This window comes from Protopterus annectens, chromosome 3.part1 (assembly GCF_019279795.1).
Source record: "Protopterus annectens isolate FY-2018-M chromosome 3.part1, PAN1.0, whole genome shotgun sequence".
Classification (NCBI taxonomy): domain Eukaryota; kingdom Metazoa; phylum Chordata; order Ceratodontiformes; family Protopteridae; genus Protopterus; species Protopterus annectens.
In genome coordinates this window covers 1,564,063,710-1,564,085,116 of record NC_056732.1, presented here as the reverse complement: position 1 = coordinate 1,564,085,116, position 21,407 = coordinate 1,564,063,710, and the positions used below count along the sequence as shown (strand labels likewise).

General features: G+C 44.0%; 1 protein-coding gene across 1 annotated transcript in view; it reads left to right on the top strand.

The window, feature by feature from the left end:
* The window catches only part of LOC122797804 (SCO-spondin-like), a 4,708,783-nt gene that overhangs the window by 710,495 nt on the left and 3,976,881 nt on the right, over positions 1-21,407 (top strand). The gene's annotated exons all lie outside the window — the stretch shown is intronic.

The following is a 21,407-nucleotide window of genomic DNA, read 5'->3' as shown; positions in this document are numbered from 1 at the left end:
GAGGTAGCATTCAAGTGGGATCACTACAAGAGCCAATCCAGGAGTTGAGCAAATTCCTTTAATGCAATTTTAAAACTGATTGTGTTGTTAAGTGAGTGGATGTGGAGAGGAAGTTTGTTCCAAACAGAGGTGACTCTAAAGTATTTTGCCAGTCGATTTGTCGGGTTTGAAAATTTGCAGGAAGAGTTGGTCAGATCTACGTAGGTCATGATTAGGAATATAGGGGGAGAAAATGTTAGCCAGAGATGGACAAACTAGGAGTTGGGGAAGGATAGAGTGGGTCAGGTGAAGCTGTGGCCAGAGGAGTTTGTGTTGAATTTCAAGCCAGTGAAGTTTTTTTTTAAGGAAAGGCAGTGGTTTGATTGATAAGGGAGATTACTGGCAAATCTAGCTACTTTATTACAAGTGAGTTCAAATTTAGTAGACAGAATCTTTATGGAGGTTGGTAAATATTGGGGCAATGTATAGTAGGGTAGGGAGTGGGTAGGCTTGAGCTAAAGACAATTTGGTTTCTGAAGTTAGGAATTTTTTGTTCCTATACAGTAGTCCAAGTTTTTGGTGTGTCTTTTAAATGCAAATAGTGATGTGGATGTCAAATTTAAGTTCATCATCTACGTAGACCTCTAGGAGTTTAATGTAAGATTCATCTTTGATAGTAGTGTTATTTAGTGAGGAGACAGAGAAGGAGGGTTTGAGGTGTTGGAGAGATTTAAGAAGGAAGAGTAGGAGTTTAATTTTGTTAGAGTTAAGCAGCAGTTGATTGGTAGTGAGCCATTTTTCAACCAGATGCAGAGATTCTTGAGTGAGGGTGAGTAGGTGAGGAAGATTATCAGATGTGGAGATGATAGTGGAGTCATCAGCTTATTTTATAAGAGTTGAGTGTGGGCAGTATTGGTAGAGATTGTTAGTAAATATATTGAATAACGGGCTCCATGATGGAGCCTTGCAGAACTCCAGTTTGAACGGAGAGGAATGGAGAAGTTGAAGAGAGCCATTTAACAGACTGTAGTCGATCAGATAGGTAACTAGAGAACCAGCTGAGAGTAAAGTTAGAGAGGTTGAGGTATGCTAGTTTGAAGAGAAGGAGGTTGTGGGATGCTGTGTCAAAGGCTTTAGAGAGGTTGAGGAACAGGCATGAGACAAATTTGTTATTGTAAGGAGATGTAGAAACAGAATGAGTAAAATATATAAGTTCGGTAGTAGTGCTGTGATGAGGTCAGAAACCATGTTGTATGGGGGTTCGGAGGTTCTCTTAAGTTTGATATGAAATGAACTGCTTATGTATGCACTTTTCAAGAATTTTAGAAAGGGGGGATAGAATAGCAATGGGTCTGAAATTAGAGGGGTCAGTAGAGTTTCCTCCTTTGTGTAGGATATAACATAACTTTTTTCCAGATGTCAGGGACAAGGTTTTCCTGAATTGACCAATTGATAAGTCTGAAGACTGGATAGGCAATGGAGGAGGCTCCTATCTTGAGGTAGAGAGGTGGTAAGTTATTGGCAGAGGGGGAGGAGAGTTTAAGTTTATTGAGAAGTGATTGGATGCTGGAAGTGGGGATTGGTTTATTGTAGAAAGGAGTAGAATTGAAAGGTGGGGGAGAGGTGTCAGGGATAGAGTTTGTATTAAATTTAAGTACGTTCTGTATGGAGTTAATGAAAAAGGAGTTTTAACAGTGTGGCAGTTTTGATTAGGGAGGTGTTGGGGAGGGGTTGGGGGAAGATGAGTTTCCTAGGTGTAATAGCTTGTTGATAGTAGTCCAGAATTTTTTTTGGGTTAGAATGAGTGTTTTTTGTAGAGTAAGATAAAATGCCTTTGTCTAGATTGACTTGTTTTTTAGTTCTCTAGAGCTGGAGCTTGGAAGGAGTTTTATTCTTATGTAAGGACTTCTGAGCACTGCCTCTTCTCTGCATGAGGGAGAGAGTGTCTTTGGTTATCCAGGGGGCAAAGTTGGTTTTAACCCTTATTTTCCTGATGGGTGCTAAGGAGTTAAGAATGTTGAGGAATATGCTGTTAAATTTTAGGACAGCTTCTTCGAGGGGGAGGTAAAAAAAAAGACCAGTTGATAGAAGAGAGAATTTGATTAAATACATCTGGGTCAAAGTTAGATAGGTTATGGCAGTCTCTATATATGTATGATTTAGGTGACTGGATGGATGTTGGGAGGTGATCGCTAAGTGAGTCAGATAGAATAGAGGGGTTATGATTGCAATTGTAAGAATCCAGTCAAGGGTAGAACTGGTATTAGATTGTTGGTTAATGCAAGTGGGGGAGGTTATAAGTTGTGAAAAACTATATAGGTTAATACTTGCGGTGGGGGAGTTAGAGGACAGACTGATCCAATCAATGTTAACATCACCTAGAATGATGGTTTCATAGCAGGTGGTTTAAGAGATCCAAGCAAGGAAAAGTTTGAGGGTAGTGGTGTTGTTACTGAGAGGTATATGTATATATATATATATATATATATATATATATATATATATATATATATATATATATATATATATATATATATGATAGCAATGGCGATTGTTTTTTGATTGTTTAAGTTACAGTTGACTATAAGTATTTTGCTTGGGTGAAAACAATGAGGGGTAAAAAGAAGGAGATGGAGGGAGAGATGTTCAGATTATAGTATAGCTACACCTCTACCTTTTTTGTAGGTCTGTCTTGATGGAAGATATTGCAACCAGGGGGTAAGATTTCACTATTAGATATGTGAGGTTTTAGCCAAGTTTCGGAGATGAAGAGAATATCAGGGGTATGGAGAGATATCCAGGAATGGAATTCAGTAACTTTGTTTAGGATACTATGAATATTGATAGCAATAATTTTAAGGTTTTTAGTAGTTGAGGTACTATATAGTTGGGGGCTGATTTGAGGAGAGGAAGATGTTACTGGACTAGAGATGAGTGCGATGAGTGTCAGGGCCTGGATTGGGATGAATATCACCTGCGAGAAGCAAATTAAGTATGAAGGAAGTGGAGCTAGTGAGAATAGAGTTGAGATAAAAAGGTTTGAATTAAGTTTTTGAGGGGAAAGAATGCAAAGGACATAATTTAATTTTGAAGAGATAAACAATGTGATGAGAGAAGAGAGAGGGTGATAAAGGGAAAAGAATAGGGTCTTGGGGTATGGCAATGTTGGTGTGGAAGGGTAGGGCTGTGGCACAAGTCTGGTACTAAGTGATGGTAGGAAGTGGAGATTGAGAGGATGGTATACAGTATTATAGAAATAATTAGATGTAGCATTTTGACAAGAAGGTTGAAAGGGAAAAGGGAGCTTAGCAGGTCTGTAAAGCACACAAGGATGGCAGTAAGTTAGAGCAGAGCTTAGGATTATAAGGTAAGAGGGTAGGAAGAGTAGTACATTTTAAGGAAGGTAGTTGGTGGCAATTTCGTGAAGAAATGGGTAGGATTAGTAGGTTAATGAATAGGAGAAGGTGATTGGAGTAAATAGCAGGGAGAGGGGGAGGGATAGAGGGAATGGCTTAAACGGTAGTGTATAAATGTAATTGAAGTGTGAGTGGGTGGAATGTTGGTAGTGTCTGTGTCTAAGGTAACCTTGCTTTCCAGTACCATCATGCATGGTCTTTAACCATGTTTCTTATTATGTATCTGAAATCATTTTATCTAAAGAGGGACCCGGAATGTGTATTTGTCTATATAAATCTTGCACTAGGTTGTATAAGTGGATTACGCTTGATAGGGATGAACTCTAGTGTGTGAAACATAACATATGCTTTTCCCTCCTAATAGTGAAATAATACCCTTGCTCACCACCTACCTGCCCCTTAGAATATTTTCCTCAAGTTCCATAGGGAAGACAATTCTATTAATGAGTGACTCCTTCCTATATAAATATTTTTTCATGGAAAATGCCATTAATGACTTCTAATCCTGCAGTGTCACTATGATTTCTAAGAAGGAAGTATATAGATCTAGCATTGGTTCAAAAAGTAGAACTATGTATTCTTTCAGCACTGTCTGAGAATATTAACTGTGTGAGCTATTTTCTAAATCCCCCTTGACCTCAATGATTTAAATTCATCTGCAGTGTCTCTATTTACATATCCTTGACTTTGATGGTACACATGTTGCATGCCAGACTTGCAAATTATTTTTTCAAGTAATAACATATTTATTAAATCTCAATTGAAATGACTTGGTATGCATACATTAATAAAAGAGAAAACAGACAATAATGATACTTTTCATTGTTTTCATGCAGAACACATATATGCTTTCTTTGTAACAATTACTATTCAGTCCAACCTCACATAAATTACTCAATTCCTGCCTTTCTTCAGCCTCATTCCTCTTCCTGAACATTATTCTACACATATTGTTCCCATAAATTCAATTGTTGCTCCATCTCTTTCTAAAGATCTCCAGTTTTTTATCTCCTTTACAATATTCAGTACTTCAGTTACATTTTGTTTAGATTTTGATTTCCATTTTCTAAGTAATTGCTTTTTTTGGCAGCCTGTAGCATTAAACTTATTAAGGCTATACTATGTTTAGCCAATTCAGATCTTGTGTCTCTACACACAAATCATTTCCTTAGTTACAACAGTTGTTCCCCAACATTTCTGAAAACAAATGCTCTGTACTGAGTTTTTAAAATCTGCAGGTTTGCTTCACTCCCCAAAATTATATTCCACTTATCTGTCTGTTTCCTATCATACCTCCAGCCTTTGCTGTCTATCTGAGGAAAAAAGTTATATGAAGTCTACTTGGAGTATCCCGGTCATCAAATGTAAAATAAAATAAATACTTTCTGTTATCAAAGTTGTGTGGTAAAAGTTTTTGTGCTCTAGTGGTGTTATAAAAAATAGTTGCGTAACAGCAACCTTTCTAAATTCACACATATTATCCAAATACTCCCTTATTTTCCCTTTAATGTTCTTCAGTTGTTCTTGTACTGTGAGATTTCCCTTATTCTGCAATAGTTTCATCTGTCATCCCTTCTACATAAGTCCAAATACTTATTAACCATATCCCTTTTTGTCTTATTTTTTAGTCTATTTTTAAACTCTTTTTTCATTTTGCCCCATTCACTAGCTATCGCTTCTGAAGAAATTTCTAACTTCCCCTAACAACTCTGGAATCATATGCAATATCCATTCCTTACATTCTTTTCTTTTTAACAGGTATGTAGGAAAGCACCATTGTCTCATTCTTAATGCATTACTCTGCATCTTTGTATTAGTTTTTTTTTTTTTTCAATGCATGATCAGAAATAGTGGATGTGTGTCAAAGCTTTGAATTAAATACAGCTCCTGTAAAATATAATATGTGAAGTTGTTCAATCTCACCGTTCATTCTTTACTGATGGGTTCGGAGATGATCCATTGGCTCCGGTATGGTTGTATGCAAAGCTTGAGGTCTTCCAGTAGCTCGAGGCCAAGCCCCTATCCTATAATGCACTGTGAATTACCCCAGATCTAGTTTGCCGTGGCATCTGATCGGAAGTTCCAGTGCAAGCTCAGGCCAGTACTATTTTCAAAACTTATATATTAAGAGTTTTTTCAATATTTTTGTTGCTAAACTCTCTTTTAGAGTTGATAGTTTAGGAGCTCATTGTATAGCTTCTTAAAAGCTCCCCTTTCCCATGTGTGAGTAGTGATTAGTGATATTTCATGTATCGGCCTAGTTTTTTTCTGTAGGTATTTTGGCCTTAGTTTAGTAAATAGTAGTTAACTTTCAAATTTTATCAGGCTCGTTTTTTTCTGTGTGTGAGTTCAGAGCCTAGTAGTTTACTAATAGTTGGTGTTACTTTTTTCTTAGGCTCCTTTGTGTGTGTGTGCTGTTAGAGCCTAGGGTTTGCTGAGCAGCTTATTATTTACAATTTTCTTAGGCTCCTTTGCGTGTGTGTGTGTTGTTAGAGCCTAGGGTATTGCTGCTTATTTTCTCTGTGTTTTGTCATTAGTAGCATAATGGCGGATGACAAAGATAAACACCCAAAATCTGGGTTTAAAAAGTGTCCAGACTGCGGTCAAAAAATGTCGGTTACAGATGGTCATGTAACTTGTGTGTATTGCTTAGGAGCTATCCATTTACAGGAGTCTTATGCCATTTGCCATTCCTTTTCCTCGAGAGTGCTTCTAGAGAGAAAAAGGAAATTGGTGGACTGGGGCTTGTTAAAGCATCTCTTTCAAGAAGCTTTGAGTGATCAGGATGTGGCCAGCAAGTCTTCCAAGTCGTCTAGATCTTCTGTGGAATCTAAGGACACTAAGAAGTCTAAGAAATCTAAAAAGTTAGTGGATTTTCCGACATTGGCTCCACAGACCTCAGAGCCAACTGTCTTTTCTTTTTGGAGCCGACCCACAACCTTGGAGCCGGTATCCAAAGTGCCTCTGTCTCCATTGCTTCAGTCGGCACCGTCGGTGCATTCTTCTAGGTGTTCTGGCAGTCTGTCAGATTTTGGATATGGATTGATTGGTGCAGAAGCTTTTACAGGCATCAGACCTTGCTAAGTTGTTGTCGGCTCCAACCCAAGTGACTTCGGAGCCGAAGACTACTACTTCTGCTTTGACTACTCCTCCTCCAAGCTGTACTGGACCTTCAGAGCCACAGGAAGCATACCTGTTGATTGGGAAGCATTTGGAGCCAAGACCTGCTCCAGTGTCCTCGGCCCCATCCACTCTGATGTACTTGGCGCCGACCGAGGAATCTAGGAGCCGACACTCTCCAGTCAGATCCGGGGAGAATAGTCGGACTGACTTGTCAGTGCCGACTCTTCCTCTCGGGGCTTTGGCTCGGATGAGCTCGGCTCCTACCTCTGGCTCGGAGCCCACGGCCTTGGTGCAGGAGGGTTTGACAGTTCCTTCGGGTCTGCCAACTCCTTCACATCGATGCCATGGTGCCTTTGAGGCCATAGGAGAGCCTTGTCCCCAAGACATTCTTGACTTCAGGCCTTGCTTCCTCATCTCCCAAAGCACCTGTACGTTCTTCTGCTTCCATCGTCCAGGCTAGGCGTAAAGACCCAGAGCCTTAGGTAGCCCCTCAGGGTGCCCCCTGCTCTTCCAAGACCTCCCCACAGGCTTCTACAGAGGAGGTTCCCAGGAAGAGATTGTGCAAGAGGAGACACTTGGACTCCCCACAGGAGTCTTTAACATCTAACACTGACTTGGATGAGTCAGAAGGGTCCCCCTCTAAGGATATCTCCTTTGCGGAGATACTCGAGATCCTTAGGCAGAGGGGTGATTGGCAGTCCAAGAGCACTACTGAGGATGAGTCAGTTCTCCTGAAGGCTTTCTGGTCTCAACCCTCCACCTCTTGGGTGTCTCTGCCCTTCGATGAGCTCATACAGTTGGTCTCTCGGAGGGCGTGGGAGTCACCAGAGTCCATGGAGCCTGTTCCTAGTAGGCCTAATAAGTTTATATCAGCTCCACCAGATAAAATTTTTTGTCCAAAGGAGTCCCTGTTGATGCCATGGTGGTGGCGGCGGCCACCAAAAAGGAAATGTTGGAGACTTTCTCATCTATTCATCCTCCTAATAGCGAATCTAGGAACATGGCTAGATATGGGAAACACATGTTTAGTTCAGCGACTTTTACGCTTTGCTCACTGAACTACTTAACCCATTTCACTAGGTTGCAAAGAGATCTCCTTAAGGTGTTGGAAGATACTCTTCAGGGTACTGTAGCTGCAGGGGCCTCTGCCAAAGTTGCTGCCCAGCTTGCTACCCTAAATTCTATTGTCAACTCATCTATGCATCTCATATCGCTCTCAGAAGACATTCCTGGATGCACTTGTGTTCCTTCGTGGAGCTCTTTAAGTCTTCCTTCGTAAACATCCCTTTTGACGGCTAATCCCTTTTTGGGCCTAGAGTGAAGGAGACTTTGACCAGGTGTGAACAGGAGGGAAAGACTCTGTCTGCCGTCGGAGTCCATTTTTCCACCCCTACTCGGCCTTATCCCAAAGGCCAAAGGGGAGGAAAAATGTGGTTACGGAAAGCCCAAGGAGCCTATCAGGACACACGTGGTGAACCCCCCTCTAGGAGCAGAGGAGGGGGTAATAGTGGAAGACGCTGCCCTCATGGCAGAGAGGGTCTGCAACACCAGGGTGACAGAGATCACTTATCTGGTCAATCCTACCAGCACTCCTGAAAGGGGGCCCAACTGTCCTGCTCTGGAGGCAGTCGGGGGTCACTTATCTTTGTATCCAGGTGCCTGGCAAGAAATAACAAAAGACAACTGGGTACAAAGTATCATTTCCAGAGGGTACTTCATACCATTCGCCACCCCCCGTCCATAAGGAGAATCCCGGACGTTCCACCCAATTACAGGGAATGAGCAACCATAGAGGTCCACAATTTGCTAGAATAAAGAGTCATCCAGCCAGTCCCAGCAGACCAAACAGGATCCGGAACTTACTTAAGGTTCTTTTTGGTTCCAAAGAAAACAGGGGACTGGAGACCCATTTTGGACCTCAGCAGACTCAACCAATACGTGAAGAAAGAAAAGTTCCGGATGGTCATGCTCCAGTCTATACTTCCCTTTTTAGGGAAAGACAATTGGATGTGCTCGATAGATCTCAAGGATGCATATTACTACATAAAAATGGCTAGGCCATCTAGAGATCACCTGCATTTCCGGCTGGGAGCCAATCATTATCAATTTTGAGCCCTGCCCTTTGGTCTCACTACAGCCCCCAGAGTGTTCACCAAATGCATGGCAGTGGTCACGGCTCACCTGAGGCGTCTGTGATTCCAGGTGTTTCCATACCTAGACGATTGGCTCCTTACCGCCACCACCAGGCATCAACTGATTCAGGCAAGAGAATACACACTGGCACTCTGCAATCATTTAGGCATTACAGTCAACTCAGAAAAGTCTGCCTTGTTGCCATCGCAGCATATCGTTTTTATCGGGGCAGAGCTAGACACTTCAACCACCACTCTAAGAATACCAGTCGAAAGAATCTTCCTTCTTCGTCAGCATGTCAGCGCATTGGTATCGAAAGACAGAGCACCAGCTGCAGAAGTTCTGAAAGTATTAGGTTTGATGGCTGCAGCAATCCTGGCCATACCGTTAGCAAGAATGCATATGCGGATTCTTTAATGGCTGTTGTTCACTCAATGGTCTTACAAGGAACTTCCAATGGATGATATGATTTTGATTACTAGCTTTTGCAAGAAAGATCTCCAGTGATGGTTGACGTCCCTTCACTTCACCACAGGACACCCTTTTGTTTTACTCCCTCCAGTAGCCACTGTGACCATGGACGCCTCCCTGATAGGGTGGGGGGGGGGCATTTTCAGGGAAAGACTGTCCAAGGCACATGGACAGATCAAGAGTCACATTTGCATATAAATGTTCTGGAGATGAGAGCAGTACTTTTGGTGTTGCAGTACTTTCAAGACTCTCTTCCCCTAGAAAGGATTGCAATTCAGACAGACAGTATGTCAGTAGTCTGGTACTTGAACAAGCAGGTGGGAACCAAGTCTTACCCCCTTTGCCGAGAAGCCCTCAGAGTTTGGCAGTTGGCTGTTTCCTCCCAGTGCTTCTGTTGACAACCCACATCCCGGGGAGATCCAGCATGATAGCAGACAAACTGAGCAGGGCAATCATGTTACCGCACGAGTAGTCCCTAAAGAAAGAGATTGCAGACAGGATTTTCCGCAAATGGGGCCAGCCTTGCTGCGACCTCTTTGCCAGTCACATCAAGACAAAATGCAGAAGCTACTTTGCCCTGATTCCTCCTCCGGGAGAAGTCCCAAAAGACGCACTCATACACAATTGGCCCCCGGGTCTCCACTATGCTTTTCCACTAATCCCATTGATACCCAGAGTTCTACAGAAAGCAAAATCCCTGGGAAGGACTATCATTCTTATAGCCCCTCATTGGCCTCAGCAGATTTGGTTTCCATTCCTTGAACATCATCTCTTGGAGGATCCCTGGATTCTGGACCCAGTTCCAGACCTGCTGACACATCCGTCGGGGGACCTCCAGCTTTCTCTGCAGTCAGTGAAGCTTGTATACTCCAGCTCCCCTCATAGCCAGGCTTCATAACTTCTCCAATGAGACAAAACAGATCCTTTTCTCTTCTCATAAGCCATCCACTAGAAGATTATATCTTAGTAAGTGGAAGAGATTTTCCATATGGGCTTCTAAGCAGAATATTGATCCTTACCAAGCCCCCTTGACATCCATACTAGAATTCTTGACTATGATTTTTAATAAAGGAGCGGCAGCCGCAACAGTTCGGGTTCAGTTGGCTGTTATATCTAACTTTCATCTTGGGGTTGATGGGCTAAATATCATGTCCCACAAGTTATCCAAGGCCTTTCTCAAGGGAACATTTTATATGAGACCTCCAGTGAAAACTCCCTATTCTCCACTGAATCTAAATTTTATGCTGTCTCATATAATCCTTCCCCCGTTTGAACCAGCATCATCTTGTGACCTCAAATATTTGTTGTGAAAATCATATTTCTGGTAGCTATTACTTTTGCCCGCAGAGTGTCAGAACTTCAAGCTTTATCTATCAGCCCTCCTTATTTGATTTTTCATGCTGACAGAGTACCTCTAAGGACAAACCCCTCTTTTTTGCCCAAAGTTTGTTCAGAAATCATCTGTGTTCCAAGCCAAATTTCCCCTTGAAAATATTTGTGCAGAAGCCACTTGGTCTAAGCCTCATACCTTTATCACTTATTTTTTTACTTTACTTTATTACTTAATGTTAAGTTGTCTATCTCGCCTTCATTCTTGCTGGATGGGTTCGGAGCCGACCTCGGCTCCGACTCGGCCACTCTAAAGCTCGAGAGTTGGTTCCACCGGCTCGAGGCTCCCCTTATATCCCACAATGCTAGGCGAGAGTTACCTCAGATCTCGTTTGCCGCTACAGCTTCGAGGTTGGTTTTCTACCGGTTCCTGGTAAGTTTTAGCTTTTTATAAAAAGTTACTCTTGTTCCCCTTTTTAGTTTAATTATTCCTAAATTAGTGTAGTTCATTAAACTCTATCCCCGAACCCCCTTTTCTTCCGTTTCTTGTCAAAAGAACTTTTAGTTCTTCCCTTGGGCCTTAGGCCTTCCCTTCCCTAGGGAGTGTTTGTGTAGTGTACTACTGCTTATTGTACTTATTGTTAGTATATTTTTACTATAATTGTGTTTTTGACAGGGTATAACTGGTGTGTTTGAGTGTGTGTTTGTGTTCACCAGTTAGGCTATGTCTAAGGAAGCAAAGGTCTCGGATTCAAGAAGTGTGATGCGTGCTGTCAGAAAATGTCTCTGACAGACGCTCACACTTCTTGTGTCTATTGTCTGGGGCCTTTGCACCTGCAGGACTCCTGTGCTGTCTGCCATGGCTTCAGCCCCAGGGTCCTGCAGGAAAGAAAAACAAGCTCATTTTGAGAGGCTTGTTGAAGCCTGAGGATTCCCTGTCTGTCTCAACAGGGAAGCCCTCCAAGGCATCGAGGTCTTCGGCTCCGGCTTCTGAGCCGAGACCTCAGGTTGTTCAACCTTTGCCTTTATCGGCTCCGGCTGGAGCCGATAAGATTCAGTCCACAGTTTCTGTGGCTCCCTCGGCTCCGGCCGGAGCCGAGGTTATCGAGGTACCCGTGTCGGCTCCGACAAGATCTTCGGAGCCGACAACCAGAAAGAGGTCTAGGTCACCTTCTCTTGGCTCCGTTCATTCGGCTCCAGGTTCTCCCCTGCTGTCTGAACGGAGCCAAAGGTCTCATTCCTCTAGGTCATCGAGGCTGTCCGATCATGACCTTCAGAGGGTGGTGAGTCGACTACTCAAGTCTGAGGCACTAGCCCAGATGCTTCAGAGCCCGACTCATCAGTCGGTGCCTGTCCCGGTCCATCAACTCCTTCCTCCTTCGACTCTCTTGAGCTCGGAGCCGGGTCGTGTCGGAACCGAGACTGTGGTCACCTCGGAGCCGAGACAATTGTCTTCGCTCCGCTGCCGCTCCGTTTTCTTCCATGGAGGAATCTCGGCGCCGGACTTCCCTCGTCGGCTCCGAGGGGTGAGTGGCATCGGACCCTTGTCCGACCCCCTCTCCTCTCGGTGCTTCGGCGCTGGTGAGTTCGGCTCCGACATCGGCCTCGGAGCCATCACTGTCGGTGCCGAGGGGTCTTTAGCTCCTCGGGCGGGGACCTCTGGCTCTGCCTGACAGGGGTGCTTTCGAGGTCATGCGGAGTGTGTTAGAGCCTGGCTCTACTCCACAGTCGGCTCCGTCAGCCCCTCCCTCTATGTTGCCTCAGGGTAAGTCGACTCACTCCCTCATCCCGGACCGCAGAGAGCCAACTCCTCAGGAGCCCCCTGTGGGGATTTCATCCTCTTCCGAGGCCTCTCCTGATTTGGCAGAAGAGCCCCCTCGGAAGAGGAAGTGCAAGAGGAAGCACATTGACTCACCTGAGTCTATCACGTCCGACACAGATCTGGATGATTCTGAGGGTTCCCCCCGTTCCCCTTCTGAAGATGTCTCCTTTGCAGACATTCTGGAGATCCTTAAACAGAGGGGAAATTGGCCAGCCCTCAACCCTTCGGAGGACGAATCTGTGTATCTTGAGGCGTTTGGCTCTCGTCCTTCCACCTCCTGGGTGTCCCCTTCGACCCCCTCATGCAGGTGGTTGCTAAAAGGCATGGACGGCTCCTGATTCAGTGGACCCCACTCCCAGGAGACCCTCCAAATTCATCACAGCTCCAGCAGACAAGGAATTTTTATCAAAAGGAGTCTCTGTGGATGCTATGGTGGTAGCTGCCGCCACAAAGAAGGAACTGGCTGATCCTTCAGTGCCTGTCCATCCACCTAACAAGGAATCTAGGTCAATGGATAGGTACGGGAAGCGGATGTTCTCCTCAGCGACATTTACTATGCGTTCGCTGAATTACCTGTGCCATTTCACTCGTCTTCAAAGGGACTTGATCAAAGAAGCGAGTGAAATGCTTAAGGACCCTACAACTGCAGGTTTCCAAGAAAAAATGAACACGCAGCTGGCTATCCTTAATTCTGTTTCCAACTCCTCCATGCGCCTCCTCTCTTATGCGGCCGATGGAGCGAGCAGAGCCGCTGGAACAGGGGTAGCCTTACGTAGGCACGCCTGGATGCGGCTATGCAATTTTGCGGAACCTTTCAAGACGTCTTTCACAAACTCCCCTTTTGATGGATCATCCCTTTGGTCCACAAGTGAAAGAAACCCTGACTAGGTGCGAGACAGATGGCAAGACCCTTTCTGCCGTCGGAGTCCGTTTTTCCACTCCTTCTAGGCCTTACCCCAAAGGCCAGAAGGGGGGAAAGATGTGGTTCCATAAACAATCTCAAGGGACTTAGCCTGACGACAGAGTCGGTTCCCGCCAGAGGCAGAGGGGAACAACAATGGTAGACGCCGCCCTAGAGGCAGAGGGGTCCAGAACCAGGGCAATCGAGAAACGTCTTCCGATAAGCCCTTTCAGCATCCCTGAGGTGTTGCCCGACTGCCCTTCTTCGGAGGCAGTCGGGGGAAGATTGTCACTGTACCCAGAAGCCTGGCTATCCTTGACACAAGACAAATGGGTACAGTCCATCATTTCCGAAGGTTATTCTATTCCCTTTCTTCGTTTTCCAAGTCAGTCAAAAATCCCTTCCAGATGTTCCACCGCTCAAAGGGATATAGCAGCTTTGGAAATTTCAAAACTGCTTGCAAAAGAGCTATTCAGCCAGTGCCAGCAGACCAACTAGGATCCGGAATCTACTCAAGGTTCTTTTTAGTTCCAAAGAAAACAGGGGACTGGAGACCAATTTTGGATCTCAGCATCTTGAACAGATCGGTCAAGAAAACAAGATTTCGGATGGTCACGCTGCAATCCATTCTTCCCTGTTGGGAAAAGGAAACTGGATGTGCTCTATAGACCTTCAGGATGCGTACTATCACATAAAAATGAACAGGCGCTCCAGAAGATTCCTCCGCTTCAGGCTGGGAACCAGTCACTTTCAATTCAGGGCCCTGCCCTTTGGTCTCACCACTGCCCCGGTGTTTACCAAATGCATGGCAGTGGTAGCTTCTCACCTGAGACGACAAGGATTCCAGGTGTTTCCATATTTGGACGACTGGCTCCTCACAGCTCCCACCAAGCATCTCCTTTTGATGGCCAGAGATTACACTTTTCGCGTCTGTCAAGAACTGGGTATCTCAATAAATTGCGAAAAGTCTGTTTTGTCGCCTTGTCGTACTATTACCTACATAGGCAAATTTAGATACTGTAAACATGTCTGCAACACTAACGAACCAAAGGATATCAGACATTCAAAAATTGGTGTCTCTTCTTCTCAACAACAACAGAGCCAAGGCCAGGTTAGTTCTAAAGGTGTTGGGAATCATGGCAGCGGCCATACCTCTCCTCCCATTGGCCAGATACCACATGCGGATCCTTCAGTGGATACTTTTTTCTCAATGGTCATACCAGGAACTTCCTATGTCTCACACCATTATGATCACGCGTGCAAAAGCATCTCATGTGGTGGATGTCTTCCCCAGCTCCTGTTGGGAGACCATTTGTTCCACCTCCTCCGGTTGCTACTCTGACAACGGATGCCTCCCTGATCGGGTGGGGGCATTATCAGGGCAGGACAGTCCAGGGCACATGGCAACCAAACGAATGCCACTTGCACATAAATGTTCTGGAGATGAGAGCAGTGCTTTTAGCGTTGCAAGCCCTTCAAGACTCTCTTCCCTTGGGAACGATTGCAATCCAGACAGACAATATGTCTGTAGTGTGGTACATCAACAAACAAGGCGGAACCAGATCATAACCCCTGTGTCGAGAAGCACTCAGACTGTGGCAATGGGCGATTTCTTCTCAGCGTTTTCTGATAGCAACGCACATCCCCGGGAAGTTCAATCACATTGCGGACAAGTTGAGCAGAGCTATACTCATGCCTCACGAGTGGTCTCTGAAAGACTCTGTAGTGAGAGAGATTTCTCAAGTGGGGTCAGCCTTGCTGCGATCTTTTGCTACTCCCCAAAACAGCAAGTGCAGAGAGTACTTCACTCTATTCCCTTTACCAGGCCAACCCAGCAGGGACGCAGCTAGTCCAAGTTTGGCCCGGGGACTTCTGTATGCATTTCCTCCTTTCCCACTGATCTCTCAAGTAATACAGAAAGCTATCGCTCAGAAGGCCTCATTAATCCTCATTGCTCCTTACTGGCCTCGACAAGTGTGGTTCCCCTTTCTACATCAATTTCTTTTGGAGCGACCGTGGAATCCGGACCTAGTTCCAGATCTTTTGATCCATCAGTCGGGTCAGTTTCATCGCTCCCTCCCCTCTGAACCTCACTGCTTGGTTCCTCCACTTCCAACCGTAGCCAGGCTTCCTCAATTATCTCACTCTGTTAGAGATATTTTGATAGCTTCCCATAAATCTTCCACTCGAAAGATTTATTTGAGTAAGTGGAAACGCTTTTCATTTTGGGCACAAGGAAAGGACATAGATCCTTTCACCGCTTCCATCCAACTAGTCCTTGATTTTCTAGCTGAACTCTTCCATGCAGGTTCATCTCCATCTACTCTTAAGGTTCAATTGGCAGCTATTTCTAATTTCCATGTGGGTATTTCTGAATCTGCCCTAATGTCCCACAAACTCTGCAAAGCCTTTTTGAAAGGAGTTTTTCTTCTCAGACCTCCTGTAAGAAATCCTCCTTCTCCTTGGGACCTAAATTTAGTTCTTGCTTCTTTGATTCTTTCCCCTTTCGAACCTGCAGCTTCATGTTCCTTAAAGTTATTATCATGGAAAACTCTCTTTCTGGTGGCTATCACATCAGCTAGAAGAATTTCAGAACTTCAAGCACTCAGTTGTCGTTCTCCTTACCTTGTGTTTCATAAGGACAGAGTTTCCCTCGAACTAACCCGTCCTTTTTGCCTAAGGTGGTTTCAACATCAAATCTAAACCAATGCATTGACCTTCCTGTCTTTTTCCCGGAGTATTCAAATAGGTCTGAACAAAAATTACACTACCTGGATGTTCATCGTCAATTAAGGTACTACTTGGACAGGACGAAACTATTCAGAAAATCTGATCAGCTGTTTGTCTCCTATGCGGAAAGCAGAAAGGGACTTCCAGTTTCAAAGGTATCTTTATCCAGATGGCTAACATCTCTGATTACCCTTGTTTATGAGATTAGACACCAAAACTGCCTAATAAACCTAAAGCCCATTCCACCAGAGCTTTGGCTACTTCTCTAGCCTTCCAAGACAGACTGCCTATTGACACCATTTGTGCAGCGGCTACTTGGGCTACTCCTCACACTTTTATTTCCCATTATAAGTTGGATTTAGCTTCTAGGCATAGAGCTAATTTTGGTTCCACTGTTCTCAGGAGTCTGTTCCGTTAGGCCACCCGGGACAAGGTGCTAGGGACGCGGTCCCATCCAGCAAGAATGAAGGCGAGATAGACAACTTAACATATAGAAGTTATGTTCTTACCATAACGTTCCATGTTAGTTGTCTTCTTCTCGCCTTCTTCTTCGTCCCCTCCTTCCCCTGGCCTGGACAGACCTAGAGGAGTTGTGATCGTGACCTCTCTTTCTACCACCTCTTTCTTAGCTATATGCTATTATGCATATTTCTTGTTTCAGGATGTAGGTCACCCTTCTCCTACCTGTTGTTAGAGGTGGACTCTGTTATAGTTATTCTGTTTTTTATACTGTTACTATCAAAAGCTGGGGTTAGCTTACAAACGAGATCTGAGGTAACTCTCGCCTAGCATTGTGGGATATAAGGGGAGCCTCGAGCCGGTGGAACCAACTCTCGAGCTTTAGAGTGGCAGTCGGGCCGAGGTCGGCTCCGAACCCATCCAGCAAGAAGAAGGCGAGAAGAAGACAACTAACATGGAACGTTATGGTAAGAACATAACTTCTATTTATTTATCACTTATTACAAAGTTGATAAGGCCTCCAGGAACAGGGCTTCTTTTGGGTCTATGGTCCTGAAAAATGTACTCCCGTGAGCCACCCAAGACTGATGGTGCTAGGGACCCTACCCGTCAGTAAAGAATGAACGGCGAGATTGAACAACTTCACATTAAGAAGTTATGTACTCACCATAACATTCCATGTGAGTTGTTCATCTCGCCTTCATTCGTATGTCCCTCCCTCCTTCCCCCTCCTCGCTGATAGTTGACCTAGAGGTTGGTCTCACCCTGGTTGATCAATTCTTCTTCCTCTCCATAGGAGGATAGCTCAGTTATATGGTTATAGTACACGCAGCAAACAAGATATGAGGTAATTCACAGTGCATCATGGGATATGGGCTTGGCCTCAAGCTACTGGAAGACCTCAAGCTTTTCATATGGCTGTACCGGAGCCAATGGATCGGCTCCGAACCCATCAGTAAAGAATGAAGACGAGATGAACAACTCACATAGAACATTATGGTGAGTGCATAACTTCTTATTCTTTCAAATCTAGCCCATTATTGCACCTTGGGAAATAATTTGTAAAGTGCCTGAATTCCTACTATTTCCTAGAATTCTGACCTCTCTCATTATATTTTCCATTCTAGGCTCCCCTTATACCTCCTCAGTATTGCAAATCAAGTTCCAATCCCCACCCATAGATTATCATTACAGAAAACTGATTATTTCAACCAAAAATGTATTAAGTTCTGTAATTGCAGTTTTTGGTGGTATATAACTACATGTCAGCATAACCTTCCTTCCATGTCAGTAGCCACTTACTACCACAAATCTATCATAATTGTTCTTTTTCTATAACTGTTGAGGCCTGTCCTGCAATCAGTATGTCCTTTTCCTTTGTTAAGATATTCTGCTGAATGTCCATCCTAAAATTCTTTCTTTGTCAAATTCCTATACTCATTTCTTTTTAAATGTGCCTCCTGCAACATTGCTGTTTGCACCTCACGTGTTAATATAATTTAATACTCTTTGCTGTTTCTCTAAACCTGTAAGATCATTTACATTTGGTGATAATATGTACAGAGTAACCATTATGCTAGAAGACTATTACTCTCTCCTGTTAAACATGACAGTTCTTTCAAATGTGTATTTCCAACTTTTGTCTTACATGCACTTGTTAATTAATGTTTGGCAGGTTGAGCTCTTATTAAGCAGTTGTTTCTTCTCATCTTCATTTGAGCCTGTGTTACATTTTTCAATAGTTTTAGTCTTAAATGAAAACACTCACAAAAATTCAGAGCCCCATCCTCTTTTAACTTGGAAAAAACACACAAAACTATGTACGTTTTCAACAATGAGGTTTACCCCTTTATATAGAACCAGTTGCCGTAAATTAACTGCTGCATCCACTGATATTACCTAATCTGAAATTAAGATTATCCATGCTAAAGCACGTTCCATTTTACAACCTGTATTCCCACTTACATTGTTTGCTGTCCATTCTTTTCTTATCTCTGCTCTACTCCCAGATATGAAAAGAGTTTGCAATATCATACCGCTCAAATGTACAGATTTGTGCAAATTTCCAGATTTTTGCCTCATATTTTTAGTCCATTTTTCATAAAATTGTGGTTTTCTGGCAAATTAGTGGCAAATCATTAAAGATTAAAGTTAGAAAATAATGAAAGACCCTTGAGTTTCAGACTTTATACACTTCAGGAAAAATTATGCTAATGCAAAACCTGTTAGCCTATCAAAATTTTAAGCTTGTAAGAGCAATATTTAAAAATTGTCCCTATTTTTGGCCTTTGTCCCACTTTTATTTATGACTTTGTCCAGATTTCTGACTCTAAGAGGTTGAGAGGTATGGTTTGCATGCTTTTAGTAGGCATTAACTTTTAGCCCTAACAAAAATGCATTGACTACAGTTAAATAAATAAACTCAATTGTATACTGTTATAGTTAATGCATTAAAGTATTAAGGCTGCTTGGGAGGTAACTAGTTATATATCTTTTTCACTTTCTAAAATTTCAAACTTTATATGTGAAGTTGTTAAATCTCGCCATTTATTCTCACTGATGGGTTTGGAGTCGATCCTCGGCTCCGACACGGCCGATAGCAAAGCTCAAGGTTTGCCAGTAGCTCAAGACCAAGCACCTTATCCCATGATGCACTGCTGAAATTACCTCAGATCTAGTTTGCCACGGCATAGATCTCGGTGTTCCAGATAGCTCGGACCAATTTTATTGGATAGATTCTTCTATTTGCAAGTTTTTCAAAACTTTTTTCTTGACTTCTTGTTAGGATAGTTTATATATATATATATATATATATATATATATATATATATATATATATATATATATATATATATATATATATATATTTATTTCTATATAGATTTAGACTTAGATTTAGATAAGTGCACTGTGTTGGCTTGGTTTTTTTCTATAGAGTTGGCCTAGTAGTTGGCCTTGTATTTACCAAATTCTTAGCAGTAGTTTTTAGATGTGTCTAATTTAAAAAAAGAGATGTCTGATGAGAAAGAGAAGCCACATCCTAAATATGGCTTCAAAAAATGTCCAGATTGTGGGCAAAAAATGTCAGTCACTGACGGGCACGTTCAGTGTGTTTATTGTCTGGGGGCATTACACCTCCAAGATTCTTGTAGCATCTGTCACTCCTTCTCTTCCAGGGTACTTTTAGAGAGAAGGAGGAAATTAGTGGATAGGGGTTTACTTCAGCACCCCTTCTCGGGAAGCACTGGGTGACCAGGATGGTGCTAGTAAATCCTCAAAGTCATCCAAGTCTTCAAGTGACTCCAAAGTTTCGAAAAAGGCTAAAAAAATGGAGGGTGTAGGGCCATCGGGTCCACTGCCCTTGGAACCGAGTGTCCCTTCTGTTCGGAGCCAGCTCACAGCTTTGGAGCCGGTTTCTGAGATTCCCTCATCTCCTCTGCTCCAATCAGCACCCTTGGTGCACTCCTCGAAGTCTTCTGTCAGCCTCTCAGATCTGGATATGGACCAGTTGGTGCAGAAGATTTTATGGGCACCAGGCCTTGCCAAATTGTTGTCGGCTTCGACGCCTTCATCGGAATTGAAGACCATTAACCCGGACTTGACTTCTCCTCCTCCAAGCCGTACTGGACTTTTGGAGCCGGAGGAGACCGACCTGATGGTTGTTGAGACCTGCTCCGGTGTTATCGGTTCCATCTACTCAGACGTCCTCGGTGCCGACCAGGGACTCTAGGAGCTGACACTCTCCTGTCGGGTCCAGAGAGGATAGTCGTACCAATTTGTCGGTGCCGACTATTCCTCTTGGGGCTTCGGCTCGGATGAGCTTGGCTCCTACCTCGGGCTTGGAGACCATGGCCTCGGTGCAGGAGGATCGGGCGGCCCCTTCAGATCTGTCTACCCCTTCTCGTCGGAGCCATGGTGTGTTCGATGCCATGAGGAAAGTCCTGTCTCCAAAGACATCATCAGCATCAGGTCTGGCTTCCTCCTCCCCTCAAGTGCCTGTGTCTGCTCCTGCTTCTACTGGTCAACCCAAGCGTAGAGACCTTGAGCCTCAAGTAGCCCCACAGGGCACCCCCTGCTCTTCTGAGACCTCCCCAGATGCCCCCACTGAGGAGGTACCCAGGAAGAGACTATGCAAGAGGAGGCACTTGGACTCCCCACAGGAGTTTTTGACATCTGACACTGACTTGGATGAGTCAGAAGGGTCCCCTCGATCCCCCTCTGAGGATATCTCCTTTGCGGAGATATTAGAGATCCTTAATCAGAGGGGTGGTTGGCAATCCAAAAGCCCTACTGAAGATGAGTCAGTGCTCTTGAAGGCTTTCGGGTCTCAACCTTCCGCATCTTGGGTGTCTCCGCCTTATGATGAGCTCATGGAGCTGATCTCTCTTAAGGCGTGGGAGTCTCCGGAGGCCATGGAACCTGTCCCTCGGAAGCCAAATAAGTTCATCTCTGCCCCAGTGGACAAAGCTTTTTTGACTAAGGGGAGTGCCTGTTGATGCCATGGTGGTGGCGGCAGCCACCAAAAAGGAAACGTCTGAGATGTCCTCATCTAACCATCCTCCTAACAGAGATTCCAGGATCATGGATAGATATGGGAAATGCATGATGTAATGGGATCCTATCTCGCCTACATTCACAACATATGGGTTCGGAGCCGATCCATCGGCTCCGACTCGGCAACTAATACACTAGCACGAAGTCTCTCATTGGCTGGGCTACTCCCTATCCCAGGATGCACTACACCTGCTTCCCCCAGATCTCGTTTGCCGCTTTACAAGCTGGACGTGGTCTCGACTTGGCTGGAGCTAAGTGGTTCTTTTTACCTTTATTGGTCTTTGACCTTGGGGTTTTTTGTTATATATTAACCAAACAGCTGTTTTCACAGCTATTCCTTATTATTCTTATACTATTTGTTACATTTGAGTGCTTGAGTGTCTTCTGGTACTTTATTTTTTTCAGTCGGGCAAGGCCCGTTTAAGTTAGAGGGCCTTTGCCCTACCTTTGTGTGCTATTTAGCCTTAATTGCTTTTTGTGGTTAATTGTT